Here is an 18,726-nt window from a genome sequence, read left to right as displayed (position 1 = left end):
ACTATGCACCATCTACCCTTTAAAACACCGAAAGCTCTTTCGACATCTTTTCTTGCCGATTCTTGCAACTTCTTGAACGCCTTTTCATTTGTCTCGACAGGAAGCGAAAAGGCTTGCACAAAAACAGACCAGTGCGGGTAGATACCATCGACGAGATAGTAGCCACGTCTGTAATATCTTCCGTTGACAAAATACGGACAGAAAGGTGCAGTGCTATCTGTTACGCTCTGAAACAACGGTGATGTGTACAGAACAGTGATGTCGTTGTTTGAGCCGGGAACACCAAAATAAGAATGCCAAATCCATAAATCATTTGACGCAACCGCTTCTAGTGAGATGGTCGATCGTTTGATATCACCCCTAACATACGCCCCTCGCAACTCCCGTGGACAATCCTCCATTCAATATGTGTACAATCGATGCTACCGAGCATCCTTGGAAAATGCCATATAGCCTCGTGTGCGGCGTAAAGACGTGTAATGTCGTGTCTTGTTGGTTTTCATAGAAACTCTTTGGCATACAATTTTATAATCGCGTTACAAAAGAATTGTAGACATTCACGTGAAGTTCTCTCAGACATTTGTAAGTATTCATCGAATTGGCCGGGTGGGTTACCTGTCGCTAGTTGACGAATAGCGGATGTGCATTTTTGAAGCGCCGTAAAACTTCGTTTGCCTCTCGCGTCGTTAGATTCTTGAAACCATTCTTCGTTTGCTTCGACGTCGCCTACAATCTTTAAGAATAAAGATTTCGGCAAACGAAAGCGTTCCCTAAACGTCTCGTCATTGTATTTCGGCTCCTTCACAAAATAATCGTTCATTAGCACGTCGTGGGCATGTATACGATCACGCACCACCACTTTTTTCTTTGGACGGCTCGGGCCTTCAAGTTCTTTATATAGCAACGGGAACCATTCGAGAATGTCATCGTCCGAAGACGAAGAGCTATCGGTGTCTAAGGGCATCGAGTGTTTCGGAAATTCCATATTTTTTTGTTGTGAATGAAGGGGAAGTTTGAGAGTGTTTTTGAGTTGGATTTGGTTTTGATTTGGATTTGGTTTATGTTTTTGTTTTGGTTTTATATTGGGTTTTTTTTTTTATTTAAACCCCCCCCTCCTCCAACGGCTACATCCCAACGGCTCTTTTTCTTGGAATCCACCCTTCATCACGCGTGACACCATCACGCAAACTCCCTCTTTTCAGCGTGACAAAGGGGCGGCGGCGGTGTGCTAAGAGCCACCACGCGATGCCCCGTCCGCCCTTAGTGACAAATACATCGAATTCAAGAAAAAGAACAATAAAGCGGATATGTAATCTCATTATATTAAAGTTAATAAAACACAAATTTTGAAAAGAAATAAAAAAGGAATTAGAACCGTACCAAAATTGCAACTTTAGGACCACTTTAAGTTATTGTTTATATTTATGAAATTAAAAGTATATTTGCATGTTTACGAATACATTATTTTTAGAAACTTTAGACAACCCCTTGCTTCACGTTAGGTTTTGAAGCTCATCGTTGCCATTATCTCATAATCTCCCCACTTAATTATTAATACTATAGTTTAAATTATGCAAGCGGAATGGATAATAATAATTATAAAAGAACAAGTAGTTCGATGTATAATTGTTTTTTTAAAGAAAATATGTAAAATAGTTATATTGTAATAAAACAATCGTATATTTCTATATATAATTATTTTGTCACAGTATATATTATATCGTAAACTTTTACTTGTATATACCCAGTTACTATCTTTTGTAGTTAAATTTACACATTTTATGCCTTCTACGTGAAACACGATCTTTAATCACCTAAAAAACCGACTTAAAACATATAACACTTGACTAAAGTTTTAAAAATTCTACACTTTAATGACGTCAAGTATCGGTTCCTCAGAAAAATCGTACTAGACTTGGACTTGTTGAAACTGGTTTCACCTATACTCGGTCAAACCCGAACCCGACCTAGCCAAAATCCGGCTCACCCGGTCAAATACCTGATAACACCCGAGACCCGTTCCTACTCGACTCGTTTGTTAACTTTTGTTTATCAAACCCGAAATCAATTCCTACCCAATTTCGATTCCTCAAAATACCCAATTTATGCACATCTAATCATAGTTACCAAAAAGAAAAAGAAAAATTACTTTAAAAAATAAATTATTTGTGCTTAGTGCGGAATTTGTGGCCTTGTGGGATATATAATTAAGACAACTCTTTTCATCATTTTCATTCTCTCTTCCATATTACGTTATTCCTAGAAAATTTATTATTGCTTTCAATTCTATCTTAAAAGTTGCAATTGCTTTAATATATTTATTATGTTATAAGTTTATAAATATATTTATTCAAAGTATTAAAAACAAATTGATTACAAATAATAATCAACAAATATTCTCTATTAGAACACGGATGTTTATACCATTGCACTATGTCATATTGTAACTTCAATAATTTTTTTTTTACTTATAGTGTATGTGACACGTTTGATCATTTTTACCAATAAATATCTAAAAATATGTTAAATCAGTGAAAATGACTATTGTACAACCTTTTTAATAAAAAATAGTTTTTTTTCTTTTTAATATTTTACACGGTGTTGTTATGTGTTCATATTTAAAATACTTTTTTTTTATTATATAAAAAGTAGGGTGATGTTATCTCGTTTGACATGATGTTGTTATGAAACCAGAATCACGTGTTCATAAACGAGCATGATCACATAACACAAAACTTTTTGCATTCTAAAAAACTAAACTTTTTGTTAAAAAATACACCAATACTATACACACAATTTTTTTGAATGATTTTATAGTGTTATTAAAAATAGTGAACATTATAAAAATTATATACTTGGTAAAATCATTTAATACGACTAATACATTACAAAACTCTCAGAATATAAATCTTAACTATTAAACTGATTTGAAATTTAAATAAAAACTTAGATTGTAGCCCATTGGGCCTCTTTAAAAGCCTAGCGTATACACAAATTAATTAAGAAAAAAAAATCCTAATAGAACAAACTGGATCCATTTTATGCTTCCAACTAGAGGTGCACAAAAAACCCGAACCCGGAACCGGACAAGAAAAAAAAACTCGGAACCGGTTTTTCTAAAACCCGGGTTTTTAATACCCGAACCCGAACCCGACCCTACCCGTAGGGTACGGATAGGGTATGACTTTCAATGTTGAAACTCGAACCCGAACCCGTACCCGATCTAAACCCGATAATACACGAAACCCGGTTCTAGGTATACCCGAAACCCGAAACCCGGTTTAAACTATACCCGAAACCCGGTTCTAGTTATACTCGAAACCCGGGTTTTTTGCATACCCGAACCGAATTTTTTGCATGCTAGGATATTAGTGTTTGTGCACATGTTTTTGTGTGGCTGTCCACAGATCTATAGTCGTTCTCCAACGGATCTTTTTTGGAGCACGTATATGATATAAATACTTGTTTAGAGCAACACCTTTTGATATACCAAACTACAACTGAAAACACATAAAATATATGGTTTTTTGTATCATTGTTTAGTTGTTTATGTATGTTTGAATGAACTTTGAAGTTTGTATGCAAAAAAATGGAGTTAGGATAAAAAAAATAAAGCAGACCCGTTAATAGAAGAAAACTGTAGAAAATGGGTTTTTTTAATACCCGGAAAATTGTAAGGCCCCGTTACCGGTAGCCCTACTTTCGTGTTGGATTTACTCATAAACGCAGTTCTAAATATCAGAGTTAATTAAAACATTCACGGAACATTAAAAACATTCAAACCATTACATTCCATAACCATAATTCTTGTCTTATCGAGCATTCATAGTCATTTAAAAACAAAACATAGTCTTTTAAAATAAAACATCATAGCAAAATCTTCAGATGCCAGCTTCGTCCAACTCTGCCATGTGTCCTCCTCAAGCTACCTGCCTCATTCTACTCACCTGCGTGCATACTAAAAGTCAGCTACGCTGAGTGAGTTCTAGTTAATCACATACTCATACAATACCTTCTTACATTTCATACTTAACCTCTTAACTTTCTTTCATACACACATAAGTGCATATACTTTCATTCTTACCTTCATACTTTCTTTACATACATAATCATACGTTTTAAAGAGCCTTTCGCCCTATAACATCACAGATATTATAAGGGTCTGGTCCCTAACATCACAGATATTATTAGGGTCTGGTCCCTAACATCACAGATATTATAAGGGTCTGGTCCCTAACATCACAAATATTATTAGGGTCTGGTCCCTTTGTTTCGTGTAACTGTACCATACCTGTTCATACATACTTTCCTTGACAATACGTGCAATCTCCGAAAAGCGTTCACGTACCATCATCATAACATACATACATTATGCATACATCATATATTCATACATACATCATATCTTTCATCATACTTATCAATCATATCTTAACTACCACCTGACGGTTCATGCAATATCCGAAGATCGTTCACGCACCGTCAAGCAATCATCATACATAAATCATACAAGGCATACACTTATCACTTAAGATAAGTGTATTAACTATCACATCGAGTATGCACACAGCCCTGAAAACATAACAAGGAAGTGGGGCTAGAAACTCACATGAATCCTGTTACGCTCTCCGTTAATCGTTATTCCCTACTTGAACTGTGCACGGCTAACTGTATAATATTTACACGTATCAATTAACTACTACTACTCATGTTGTATTTCTATCTTTATATAACCCACAACGAACGGGGGTCCGGGGGCAGCGCCCCTAGCAGCGGGGTCTAGGGGCGGCAGCCCCTAGCAGGGTTCAAGGGGCAGAGCCCCTGGCTGGGGTCGAGCTGCCAGGTCAGCTTGAAAAAATTTTATTTACATTAACTGCCTTAACACATTTTTCATTAGGTTTTTAATTTATTTTCTTATTTGCTAACTCCATCGAACTTATCATTAAGCGAACTTAACAATAAGCGAACTTAACGTTAAGCGAACTTATCATTAGCGAACTTAAGCATAGGCGAAGTTAGTGTTCGGCGAAGTTAACCCTAGGTGAACATATGCCAGGCGAAGTTGAGCATTAGCGAACTTAGCCTTAGGCGAAGTTATCATGGGCGAACTTATCACCAGGCGAAGTTACAGTTGGGCGAACTTGACCTTAGGCGAAGTTAACCTCAGCGAACTTAAGGTTGGCGAACTTAACAACGAGCGAAGTTGTCAGTTAGGCGAAGTTGTGCAGCAGCCGCCGCTGTTCGTCCTTAATCCCCAAAATCATCATCGTTTTAACGCGAAATCTTTGGATACGATATTTAACCAACTCGCGATCAACCCTATGGTCGTTCTTGAATAAGATTTGGCCCGAAAATGCATAAAGTTCGGACCTTTAAGCTCGAAATGATCAATACTAGTTTAAGGGTTCATTTAATCGAGCCGTTTCCATTTCCGGGTTCATTACACTCATATTTACTATCAAGTTTACAACTTTATCTTTCGTTTATACTCGATCTATTCTAGGTTCAAGTTTCAAGACTAAACGTGTATAAAAATGTAAACTTTAAAGGTAAAACGGCTTACCTTTATACGTTCTTCGGTCTCGGTTAGCTTGCTTAAGGGCTCTATGTGACATTCGTCAATTTCAGGTTAACTCCGTCAATTCAACTCCGTCAATTCAAACTTAAAGATCATTGAATCTATAACGCACACCTCATTACATTTAAACTAGGGTTTAAATGACGCTTGACAATTACTACATGTGTAGTTTTTCGGGAAGTGCACCGAAACGCAAACGAGTTGACGCTAATCATTGGTGAATAAACGAGAAACATTAAAACAATAATTATGTGTTAGGCTTATGTGTTATGTGATAACATTGTTTAAGAAGTTAACTCAAGATGCAAACTAATTACTTTGGGCTAGTAAACTAATAATTTGAAGTGGAGGGACCTAGATGTAACATGATTGTTATTAAATAATAATAAACCTAAACCCTAACTCTCTCTTTCTCTCCTCCCAAATCGACGGCAGCCCCCCCTGTCTCCCTTGCGATCGGCTCACATACACACACATATCCTTTGATTTTTGATCTTGTCTTTCGCAGTTGAAGCATCCTACACCCGATTCTAGTCATCTTCTACCTTCCCCTTGCTTATTTTTGTGCTTTGGAAGGTATAATTATAAACCCTAGAATCTGGAAATTATATACATGATGTTCATATGACTTGTTTTGATTAGATGATGGTTAATTATGTATTGATTGTTGATTTGATAACTAGAATGGATGTTATTGCATGTTAATTGCTTGTTTCCTTGATTTTTGAGTTCAAGTAAAACCCTAATCATGTATGTGGTGTGTATTTGATGTGCATGGATAGTGGTTATGGTGTCTAGAAGGTCATATGAACGGATTATGGTCCATAGATAGTTGATATGTTGAGTTTGGATGCAAACAGTTTCTGGACAGATTGTGTTATTGATGTTCAATTGACTGTAACGTAGTGTGAATGTGAAAATGGGTCGAGATTATTGATACTACAGTAAACTAGGTTGAGTCTAGTTTCTAAAGAATATAAATTTGCAATTTTTGAATGTGTAAAAGTTAACTTTTATGATTTTACAAAAACGTTGTGCAAAGCTGAGTTGTGAGACCTGCTGTTAGGTTGTCTTGTAAATATTATATCTCATGAACTACAAGACCAAATGGGTTGGTTCCACTTCTGGAAGTTAACTTGTTGAGTTAAGAACCAAACCCAATTGGTCTTGCATTTGTTGGATTTTTCATTTAACGGGAATTTCAAATAACATTCTGTTGCGCATGAATTTGACTGTTGTGAGTTTGCTGTAATGTTTTGATCATTGTGAGAAACCTATGTGGAATAAAAATAAAATAAAATATGTTCTGGAAACCTAATACATGTATGCTTTTGTGATGATTTTTGATGAATTAATTGAGATGCTATGATCGGTGGAATAGTATAATCTTTCAAGTAGAATTCTGTCTCGGTAAAGTTAACTGCCGAACTTTGTGAAAATGCATGAAAAGTGCTAGTTGCTAGTTAATTATTATGTTTTGACCAAATTGCCCCTGCTGGGAATGCTTGCTAAATAAGTGTGGTATTTTGACCAAATTGCCCATGCGGGGAATAGTTGCTAGTGATATACATTATTAATACATGACACGTAAATAATTGTTCACACATGTATCGTATCACAAATGTACTTGTTAAGTCACACACGATTCACAAACGAAACACGAAACGTAATTTGTGCATAGGTGTTATGTGCCGAGTCTAGAGACTCGATAATAGTTCCGACACTTAGAAAATCTCTTTGTTGTTTTAGAACGCTAGAGAGAGTTTTCTGTGACGCGCATCACTTGGTGATTTATTTTTGGGAATTCTTCGCAAACAGTGAGTTTCACTTACCCCTTTAAACTGTTTTAAACGCTTTTCACTTGGGGGAGATAACATACTCCGAAAAACGCATTTAAGATTTTGTTAGTAAATTATATATCACTTGTAAAGGCTAAGTGGCAAACGAAACAATTGAAGTCCTACACATCGAACCGGTTAATATTTGGATAATAGCGAGTCACTGTTGAGTAGTACTAATGGGTTTGACAAACCCCACCCAACGCTAAACTCGACTGGAGGTCGAGTGGGTGTAATTTTGGCTAACACATTACCTGGTCTGGATGACCTGGTGGCAAGGCACTTGATAAACAGTCAGCTTCGGTGTCGAACACTTAGTAATACTTGTTGTATAGGCTAGCTACCTATCGATATATAATTGATTTAACACTATCTGGTAACGTAAAACGCTAAACGCAAAACGCTGAACGCTGAACGCAAAACGCAAAACGCTTTATTTTATATAAACTCGTGAACTCACCAACCTCGTGTTGACACTTTTAGTATGTTATTCTCAGGTAGCCGAGGCGGGCGCGCGGTATAGGATCATGCATTGTTGAAAACGCTTTTGTTTATGCAAACTGATTTTAAACTGTTGTCATTGGATTTTAAGTCGTCTTGCGTGACACAACTTTTGTCTTTTGTTTTTTTTTACGCTTCCGCACTTATTTTCATTTAAACGTTTTTATGGTTTGATTATAACTAATGATTCCGATCCTGTTAGTTCACTCCCTCTGACGGTAAAACTCCGTTAGTGGATTTTGAGGGTGTGACACTCTAGATCTTGTATCTATCTTGAATCGCGTGTGCTTGCTCGGACCTCACCTCTATTTCTCTCGGCCGAAATATGGTGTAGTGTATTGTGTGTGTTTTGAATGTATAGAGAATAAGATGGAAATGAATGATGGGTTAGGGTTTAAGGGTGACTTAAGAAGGTATTTATACCCCTTAAGGCTCATGGACCTAAGGCCCATTACCCTTAGTCCATCTTAATTAAATCCAAGTCCATGATCTTTTCCATATTAGACGTTAGTTAATATTATTAAACGCACGACAATTTAACGCAACTTTCTTTATTTATTATTAGAATATTTAGGATGTTACAAAAATAGGGTATTCAAAACCATAAAACGGGTTTTTTTCAATATCCAAAAATAGGGTCTTCAAATACCCGGGTATTGAAGACCCGGTTCAATACCCTACCCGAACCCGGTACACAGAGTATGATTTTTCAAGCCAATACCCTACCCGAACCCGACCCGATTATTATTAATACCCGATTTTTGAATACCCGATCATACCTGAATCCGGTTCCATACCCGAACCCGGTTTTTCATAATACCTTATTTGTGCACCTCTACTTCCAAGTCCTAACAAAAAAACAAGCATTTGAAGAGGAGCTCAAAAGTTGTTGAACCAGACAAAAGCTAGGGTTTTGATCCTTGCGGACCCAAGAAAAAATTTCACAGAGGTTGGAAGAGGGTTGGTATCAAAATTTAACGGTCGGGATTTAAACATATATATACCTCTAAAACAACTAAACAAATTTTACAGAGGTCGGCCGACCCCTACAATTATAGTGTAGGTCAATATATTTGGATAACATGATATGTAAGTAGTAATCCATTGACATTACTGAAACATCTCACACATGCAAATATATAAATATGTGTGCAAAATAAAAAAGCCTATTACCATAACGTAGAAAATAAACACCCTTCATCCTTGTAATGTTGATGCATAACATCATATACTAGTTACCACTTACCACCATTAATAGCCTAACAGGTTAGGAAACTTGTCATGAAAGTATTTGTCGAACCCTTCCGACATATGTCCCAACAATTCCTGTGTTTCGAACAATTAAAAAGGGGCCAACCATACAGTCAGAACGGGTAACATTAAACATGTACACAAATGAGTTCTCCCCCGAGCCCTCTACAGTCTACACTCTTTCTTCAATTAAAAAGGGGCCAAACGTACTTAGAATATAGCTCGTATTTGACCATAGGAATAATTTTGAATTGAACCCAATTTGCTAGATAGCAGCATACAAATGCGCAAAACATTAAAACCATAAAAACAATCTACATCATAACAACAATAATAATAGTTCAAACATATATAAAAAGAATATGTTGACCAAAACATATACAAAAGATTAGTACATATAGATGCTATCCAACTAGAGGTCAAATGATAGTTCAACAACGATGAACGAACAGTCAAAACACTAGTAAACTATAAGGAATTGAGCAAACAATCACTTGTTGCTACTAATAGTTACAAAATTTTGAATATTTCTATTACTAGTTATCAAAATAAACACAATATATATAATCTTGTTCCGATCATTAATCCTACATAACACCTTCTATTCATCAATTTATTTCAAAGTTCAAGATCAAAAATACACTTTCTAACAAAGATTGTAAGATGAAAACTAAAGTAATCAAGGAAAACAAGTGCAAAAGATGCTATTGGGGATTTGCTAGATTTTTAAATAAGTTCAAAGATTTTTATGTCAATAGCATGACGGGATTGGCCTACACAGTAGAGTCCGGGTGTGGGCCCACGGACGTCACTGCCTCTACTTTGCCCAAGAGTTTTAGCATGAACTCTAGAAGAAGTAGTAGTGACCAAGATCTTGCGGAGCTAATGAAGATTGCTTCCCGAAGGGGTTTGACTAAAAAGGTTGAGGCCGAGTTTCAAAGTCAACAACGGTCAACACAGGGTCATGTTTCGGCAGATGGTATGCCACATAGGCAGAGCATGGGCATGGGAAAGATTGATGAAGATAAGGCGTATGATTTTGATGGAAGTGACGATTTTGACATCATTCCTATTAAGTATCCGAGAAGCAAAAGCCATGCTGTTTCTAGTAATAGGATGTTTTGAAGATTGAAAGAAATAGCAATTCATTTGTATGATTTCGATTCGAGTTAAATTTGATTAATTGTTGATCAAACGGGTAAAAAATAGCTAAAAGTGAAATTGTTCAATTTTTATATGTTTTTAATAGTAAAATTTCATCTTTTACCTTGCGCTTATAAGGATTTGAACACACAATTTCACATTTGCCTCAAGTTCTAATATTAATCAAGTCTCTAATTGTATTTTATGAAAGAGTTACACTGTGTTCATATTTCATAATCATATTCTATACAATAAATATAAAAGCATTTTAATATACAAAAGGTGTTGATGGGTCGGCCCAACCCAACACGCCCCAACTCTGTAGCAGCCCATAGTCTTCTCTTTATATATTTTGAGGTTAAAGTAAATTTTTTCTCATGATCTTTAAACACTAATTTTAACATCTTAATTTGAAAAATATCATTTTGAAATATTTATGCTATCACCAGATTTTATATTCTTTTTGAGTAGTACAGCATAGAATCCTCACAATCATGTAATACATACATTCTTGGTTAAAACCTTAAAATACAATCTCCAACGTGTAAACAAAATAATAAAATATGATCATGATCAATTGGAAATTATGATATAACAATCTCCAAAGGAACGCCCGTGAGGCGGCTTCTTGAGCACATTAGGTGGAGGGCCCATGGGACGGGCACAACCATAGCGTGAGTTAATGTATAGTACTGTAGTATGTCAGACAAAAGAGGGGGGGGGGGGGGTCAAGCCAATGTGACGTGGGCATGCCGCATGTGAAGCCTTGAACGCTGCATTGATAGAAATGTGGTACATCGAAAGATTCCATGATTGCTTTCAATTACAATTTACAATGAATCAAAGTTTTTAGTATTTTTGGTGACATTGTTAGGAGAAAAATGGTATAATAAAAAACTATAGTGTCATCGCGAGTTATTTTGGTGACTAACCATGACAATTTATTGAATCAAAAGTAATGAATTCAATTCCTATTGTTGATTTTACTATTTAATAAAAAAAACCATAAAGCATCTAAACTACATCCCTTATAAATGTAATAATTGACCCTATACACTTGTATATCAGGAGTTAAGGATTACGATGGTATACACTATTATACTAGGAGGTATACAAAAGTATACATTCAAGCTATACGTTTGCATACCGGATTTATACACCCGAATATAAAATCTATTCAAATATAGCCCAAATAAAATTACTGATTTATATGTTGATTTTCTTGTGTGTTAGGCCACCACACTTTTCAAATTTAAAGACTCCCATTGCTCCATTATGTCCAGACAATTTTATCTTAACTGGGTCCACGTTGGCTTCATAATTTAGCTTGGTCCTTCATCCGGGAAACCATACAACTGTATGCCACCTGACAGTCGTTGTGCCGCTACAATAGCAAAACTCTCTGGCGTAACACATGGTGGAACGAAAACCCGGATGAGCTCTGGATTTAAATTGGCAACCTCGCAAGGCCTACGGTCTACTGCTAGTCAATAGGGGTGAGCAAAAAACGGTTAGGAACCGTCAGAACCGAGGAACCGGAACCGAACCGGTGTCTCCGAACCGCTAATGTGTGTACCGGTTAGGTTCTCGGTTCTCAGAATTTGCATTAAACGGTTCCCGGTTCGGTTCCGGGTAAAACCGGCGGTTTCTAGACTTGGAACCGAAGACCGGAATATTCAAAACGTTTTAAATAAATACACCAATCCTCATTTTTTATAGAATAACTTATTAACCGACATCCATTCAATCATTTTTTTGATTCAAATCTTCTTTCTTTACGTTCAAGAACTATCAACCATTAACCTATCGTTGCTAATGATTTATTTAACTTCAACACTTAGGTTATAATAAAAAATATAACGGATGTTCATGTTGTAATTTAAATTAGTTTTACCGTGAAAGAAGACATACAATTGTATAAACTTGTTTTGCAACTTGCAAAGTTTGCATATATAACTCATTTGATAAATAAATGATCGAACCGGTTCTAGCCAGAACCGATTAGCGAGAACCGGCTTTAGCGGTTCTAGAACCGAACCGGTTTACTATAATAGGTTCCAGTTCTGGTTCTATTTTTCACTCATTTTCGGTTCCGGTTCAGTTCTCACGGTTCTGAACCATTGCACAGCCCTACTATTCAACATCTGATGTTTTAACTTATATAAATATTTAATTTTTGTTTGAGTTCTTTTTATGTTAAAAATAGCAAAAAAAGAAGAGAGTATTTTTCAATGTTTTAAAAATCGGTATTTTACTTGTACCGGATTGGGTTAAAAAATGGTACAACCGGTTGAACCGGGTTATACCGGGAGGTTTAACCGGTTAAATAGTTTACATTATAATTTTCTATAAATGTAACTTTAATTCAAAAATAGCCCAAAACTAAATGATTCCATGACAAAAAAATAATTTAAAAGTTAATCCATTTAAATAAAATAGTGAAAAGGCACTCAATTTAAAAAAAATAGTTTTAAAATTTACACGTTTGAATGTTATTTATTGAGTTAAAAGTAATTTTGAAAAAATATGGGCCGCAAAAATCAAAAGTTTCTCGGACTTAAAACCTGTTTACCGGTAAAAACCGGTATTTTAGACAAAAACCGCCGGTACGATGTTATAGCAAACTGGTGAAAAATACCGGACTTAAAATACCGGTTGCGAAATCCGGGTTAACCGGTTCAACCGGCCAGTTTACAGGTTTTTAAAACACTGGTATTTTTTGCTTTGTTTTGTAGTTTGCCCTAAAAACAATGAACATATACATACATAATATACAGAAAATGGTGAATGTTTTAAACACACAGCGGGCATTTCCAAGTCCGATTAATAATAACAATAATAATATTATTGTGATCATCGTCTCCGTCTGGTAGAATCTCATTTCTCTTCTTCAATCCAACGATTCGCCGTAAGTCCTCTCATATTCCGATCAATTATCCCTAATTCGTTACGTTTTCCGTCGCTTATGCATCGTTTAATCGATCCAAACTGCATTTAGATCATACTAATTCACAAATTCCTCACTTTCGGTTATTGATTCTCTATTCGCTCGTGTTATTTTGAAATTATGTACGGAAAATAGACGCAGTTATACGAATTTGCTGTGTTAGGTTTCAATTTGTGCTTGATTTCGTTTGATTACTTATAAATTTGGAGATTAGAGTCTGTTTATAGCTGAATAGCGTTTTTAGCCTGTATATTGAAGGTCTTATGTGACTGAATAAGTGTAATATGCTGCAAATTGTTCATTAGTTTGTGAATTGTTTTCACTTTTCAGTTTGAATTTTATTTGCTGATACTGTTGTTTTCGGTGTCATACATTACGAAGCCTCCGAAGATGCTGTACATAGAAATAGATACAATTATACAAATGTGTTGTGTTAGGTTTTAAACTGTTAATGTATGCGTGATTTCATTTGATAACTTCTGAATTTGAAACTAATTTCTGTTTATATCTGGCTAACATTTTTAGTCTACATGTTAAAGGTCTTATTTGACTGATAGTGTTCATTAGTTTGAGTTCATTGCTTTCAGTTCATGATTTTCTTTGATTCACTAGTGTTAATTGTTTTCAGTTCATGGTTTTTTAGTGTTATCGCGAATCCGATTTGCGGATATTGTTGTGTTTGTTATTACGGAAAATAGATGCAATTATACGAATATGTTGTGTTATAACTCTGGAAGATGGAAATTTGTTTCTGTTTATGGCTGAATATCGTTTTTAGCCTGCGAAACAAAGGTCGATTGGTTCTTATTTGACGGAATTTGTGCAATATGTTGCAAATTGTTCATTAGTTTGAGTTAATTGTTTTCAGCTCATGATTTTGTGGTGTCGTGACATCTGATTTGCTGATATAGTTGTTTTTAATATTAGTACATAATGAAGCCTGCGAAGATGTTGTACGAATATAGAAACAATTATACAAATGTCTTGTGTTTGGTTTAAATTTGTGCTTAATTTCTTTCTGATAACTTTGGAATTCGGAAATTCGTTTGTGTTTATGGTTGAATAGCGTTTTTTGCCTGTGAATTAAAGGTTGATTGTTTCTAATTTGACTGATTTTTATGTAATTTGTTGCAAGTTGTTCATTAGTTTGAGTTAATTGTTTTCAGCTCATGATTTTCTTTGATTCACTCGTGCAATCCTTTTCAGTTCATGATTGTGTAGTGTTGTGAAACTGATTTGCTGCTATTGTTGTTTTCAATATTAGTACATTTGAAGCCTCTGAAGATACTGTATGGAAAAATAGATACTGTGATTTGAATGTGTTGTGTTAGGTTTTAATCTGTGCTTTATTTCCTTTAATAACTTCTGAATTTGGAAACTGATTTTTGTTTATAGCTGAATAACATATTTAGCCTGCATATCAAAGGTTGGTTGTTTCGTATTTGACTGAATTTGTGTAATACATTGCAAATTGTTCATCAGTTTGAGTTTGTTGTTTTCAGTTCATGATTTTGTAGTGTTGTTTGTGAATCTGATTTGCTGATATTGTTGTATTCGATATTCATACATTATGAAACCTCTGAAGATACTGTACAGAAAAATAGATTATATAATAAAGGTAGTCTGTTTCTTATGACTGAATATGTGTAATATTTGGCAAATTGTTCATTATTTTGAGTTAATTGCTTTGAGACCCTATTTTAAACATAGGAATTGTGAAAGTATGATGATTGTTCAATGCACGGGTTTAATGTGAAATGGTACCAAATGATAATGATGCTTTGTTATTCTTTCGGAAACCTTCACTTTTAGCAAGGAACTTTGGATCACTAACAAGTAGCGATTGGGTGTTTGAATCTTGTAGACATCGAATGACGATTGCTTGGCTGTCTTCTTCCTTAGTATTATAGCTTTATATATGTTCACTTAGTTTCTAGCTGCTACTGCTTGTACCTTTGTGTTATCTGTGTTTTAGATACTTGTACATGCTGTTTTATTGAAATTCTAATCTTCTATATAATGGAGAGCTATGCATTGTGTTTGACAATTTGTTTATTAATTCAACACATAATGAGATTGAGTTTGATCACTTAAGAGTTTATACTTAGGTTTCAGATTATACGTGATATGCCTCAAAATATACAGTATAGATACATCTGTGACTCATCATTTTTTTAGTTACATACTTATCATCACCATTATGTTAAAAAGTACATCATTTTCGTCTTATTTCATTAGTAACAGTTGAGATGATCGACATTTTCTTTGTCAAAGTGGTCCTTTACATTTTCATCTTGACCAAAATTTAATCTGTTTATGTTATTATTTTGATCAAAGTTGGACAAAAGTGGTGTAATTAATCATTAATGTGATTGTGAGAGTAGGTGTGTCCGCGTGTGATTTATAGATCATTTTGTTGCATTATGTAATTGATGAAATAATGATTATAGCTACTTTTGTTAATTGTGACTGTTTTCAAACTTTCTAAAATTTTTCAATTATATACTTGTCACCATCATAATGTTTGAAAATTATCCCTTTTGTCCAATTTCATTTGTAACGGCTGAGATGATCGACCTATTTACATCAGTTATTTTGATTAAAGTGATGTAATTGATATGATTTTGTGAGTAAATGTATGTGATTGTTAAATCGCTTTGTTTTAATATATGTTTGATAAAAGCATGATATTCTATGACTATTGCTTTAACTCTTTAATTGTGGGCTCATATTTATGCAGGTTTTGAGTGTAACAATGACTACAAAAATGAAAACACGAAACGTTACCGAAAATGGTGACACATTTGAAGACTCAATACTCATGACATTAATAGGAAACGGTGAGGATTTAGGTCCAATGGTACGACACTCGTTTGAAATGGGAAAACCCGAAAACCTTCTTCACCAACTTAAAAACGTTGTTAAGAAAAAAGAAATTGAAATCGAAGACCTTTGCAAACTCCACTATGAAGAATTCATCATTGCAGTTGACGAGCTTCGTGGCGTGTTAGTCGATGCAGAAGAACTAAAAGGTGATCTCACAAATGATAATATTCGGTTACAAGAAATCGGTAGCGCATTACTCACACGACTCGAAGACTTGTTAGAATCTTACTCAATCAAGAAAAACATTACTGAAGCGGTTAAAATGTCGAAGATTTGCGTTGAAGTGTTGGATCTTTGTATTAAGTGTAACAAACACGTGTCAGATGGACAATTTTACCCTGCTTTGAAAGCGATTGATCAGATTGAAAACGATTATATGAAAATTATTCCCGTTAAGACGTTAAAAAACTCGATCGAGAAACGGGTCCCGGTTGTTAAAAGCCATATCGAGAGAAAAGTTTGTGGTGAGATTAACGAGTGGTTGCTTCATATTCGAAGCACTTCACGAGAAATCGGTCAAAAAGCGATCGGCTTCGCGTCTTTTGCTCGCCAAAGAAACGAAGACATGCTTTCCCGCCAAAAAAAAGCTGAAGAAGAAAGCTCGTTAGGGCTCGGTGATTTTACATATTCGTTAGATATTGAAGAAATCGATGACAGTTCGATTTTGGAGATAAATTTAATGCCGCTTTATCGCGCATATTACGTTCATATATGTCTTGGGATTCGCGAGCGGTTTCGTGAATATTATTATAAAAATCGGATGTTGCAACTGAGTTCGGATTTACAGGTGTCGTCGGTTCAACATTTTCTCGGTTCGCATCAGACGTATTTGGCTCAAATTGCTGGTTACTTTATCGTTGAGGATCGGGTTTTAAGGACCGCCGGTGATTTGTTATTGGCTAATCAAGTTGAATCCATGTGGGAAACCGCGTTGGCTAAATTGACTTCGACTTTGGAAAACCAGTTTTCTCAAATGGACACTGCAAGTCATCTTCTTCTCGTGAAAGATTATGTAACGCTTCTCAGTGCAACTTTGCGACAATACGGGTACGATGTGGGCCCGATTCTTGAAGCGTTAACAAAGAGTCGTGATAAATATCACGAGCTACTTTTGGATGAGTGTCGGAATCAAGTTAAGGATGCGGTTATTAACGATGATTGTAAACAAATGGTTTTGAAAGAGTCGGAATATCAGTCGAACGTGTTATGTTTTCATCTTCAAACATCGGATATTATGCCGGCTTTTCCGTATGTTGCACCGTTTTCGTCGATGGTTCCTGATTGTTGTCGGATAATCCGATCGTTTATTAAAGATTCGGTTAATTACTTGTCGTATGGTGGTCAAAGCAACTTCTTTGACTTTGCTAAAAAGTATCTTGACAAGTTGTTAATCGATGTATTAAACAAAATCTTACTATCCACGATTAAAAGCGCAAACACGGGCGTGTCTCAAGCGATACAAATCGCCGCAAACATATCGTTTCTTGAACGCGCGTGTGATTATTTCCTCCAAACTGCTGCAAAAAAATGCGGTATCCCCGGCCGAATAATCGCTCGGCTTCAGACTACATTAAACGCAAAAACGGTGTTGAGAAAGTCACGTGACGAAGCATATGTTGCGCTTTTGGATTCGGTTAACAATAAGTTGACCAAGTGTCTTTCGCTTATGGAGAACGTGAACTGGATTATCGATGACGTGGCGCAACACAAAAGCGAGTACATGAACGAGGTTGTTATGTATCTCGACACCATTATATCCACCGCTCAACAGATTTTACCGATTGATGTTATGTATAAAATCGGTAATGGGGCTCTCGAGCACGTTAATAACTCGTTTATGGAAACACTTCTTAGTGATAGTTTGAAACGGTTTACTGCAAACGCGGTTATGGGAATTAACAACGATTTAAAAACTTTGGAACAATTTGCAGATGAAAAGTTTCACAACACGGGATTGAGTGAAATTTATAAAGAAGGTAGTTTTAGAGGATGTTTGCTTGAAATAAGACAATTGGTCAACCTTTTATTAAGCAGTCAACCTGAGAATTTCATGAATCCCGTTATTCGTATGAAGAATTATAATACTTTGGATTATAAAAAGATTGGGATTATTTGTGAGAAATATAAGGATTCACCTGACGGGATATTTGGGAGCCTTTCGAACCGAGGTAATAAACAGAGTAACCGTAAAAAGTCGATGGATGTGTTGAAGAGACGTTTGAAGGAGTTTAACTGAAATCGTTCGGTTTTTGTTTATTTATTTATTTTTGTCCATGTTAGTTTAATTACTTAATTATTGAGTTTCTGGTACCTGAGTTTCTAATGAAACCGTTTTATATTTGAATTTATATTTATGTTTATGTTTATATTTTGTTATTATTCCGAATTACAATAATGTTGGTTGATAATGGTGCACATTGGTACATAAACACCCACAGATGAGTAAATCTGGTAAGTTAAGTTTTGGTATGTTATTATGCTTTTTGAAGTTGGTTTTTGTAATGAATTTGTTGGTATGATTTTGTGCAGGTAATTTGGGACTTGGTGATTTGTTTTGCTGAATTTTTGAATTGGAGATTCGC

At 35.3% G+C, this 18,726-nt stretch overlaps 1 pseudogene across 1 annotated transcript; it reads left to right on the top strand.

Moving 5' to 3' along the window:
• The first annotated feature begins 13,102 nt into the window (after positions 1-13,102).
• On the top strand, positions 13,103-18,494 carry LOC143572802 (exocyst complex component SEC15A pseudogene; annotated as a pseudogene). The gene is made up of 2 exons (XR_013142326.1): positions 13,103-13,219; positions 15,999-18,494. The product of XR_013142326.1 is annotated as an exocyst complex component SEC15A pseudogene (transcript).
• Positions 18,495-18,726: the final 232 nt, after the last annotated feature.

Source organism: Bidens hawaiensis, unplaced genomic scaffold, assembly GCF_021521415.1.
Source record: "Bidens hawaiensis isolate Kalapana, Puna unplaced genomic scaffold, B.hawaiensis_p1.1 tig00026011_1, whole genome shotgun sequence".
NCBI classification, from domain to species: Eukaryota; Viridiplantae; Streptophyta; class Magnoliopsida; order Asterales; family Asteraceae; genus Bidens; species Bidens hawaiensis.
This window is presented reverse-complemented; position numbering and strand designations above follow the sequence as displayed.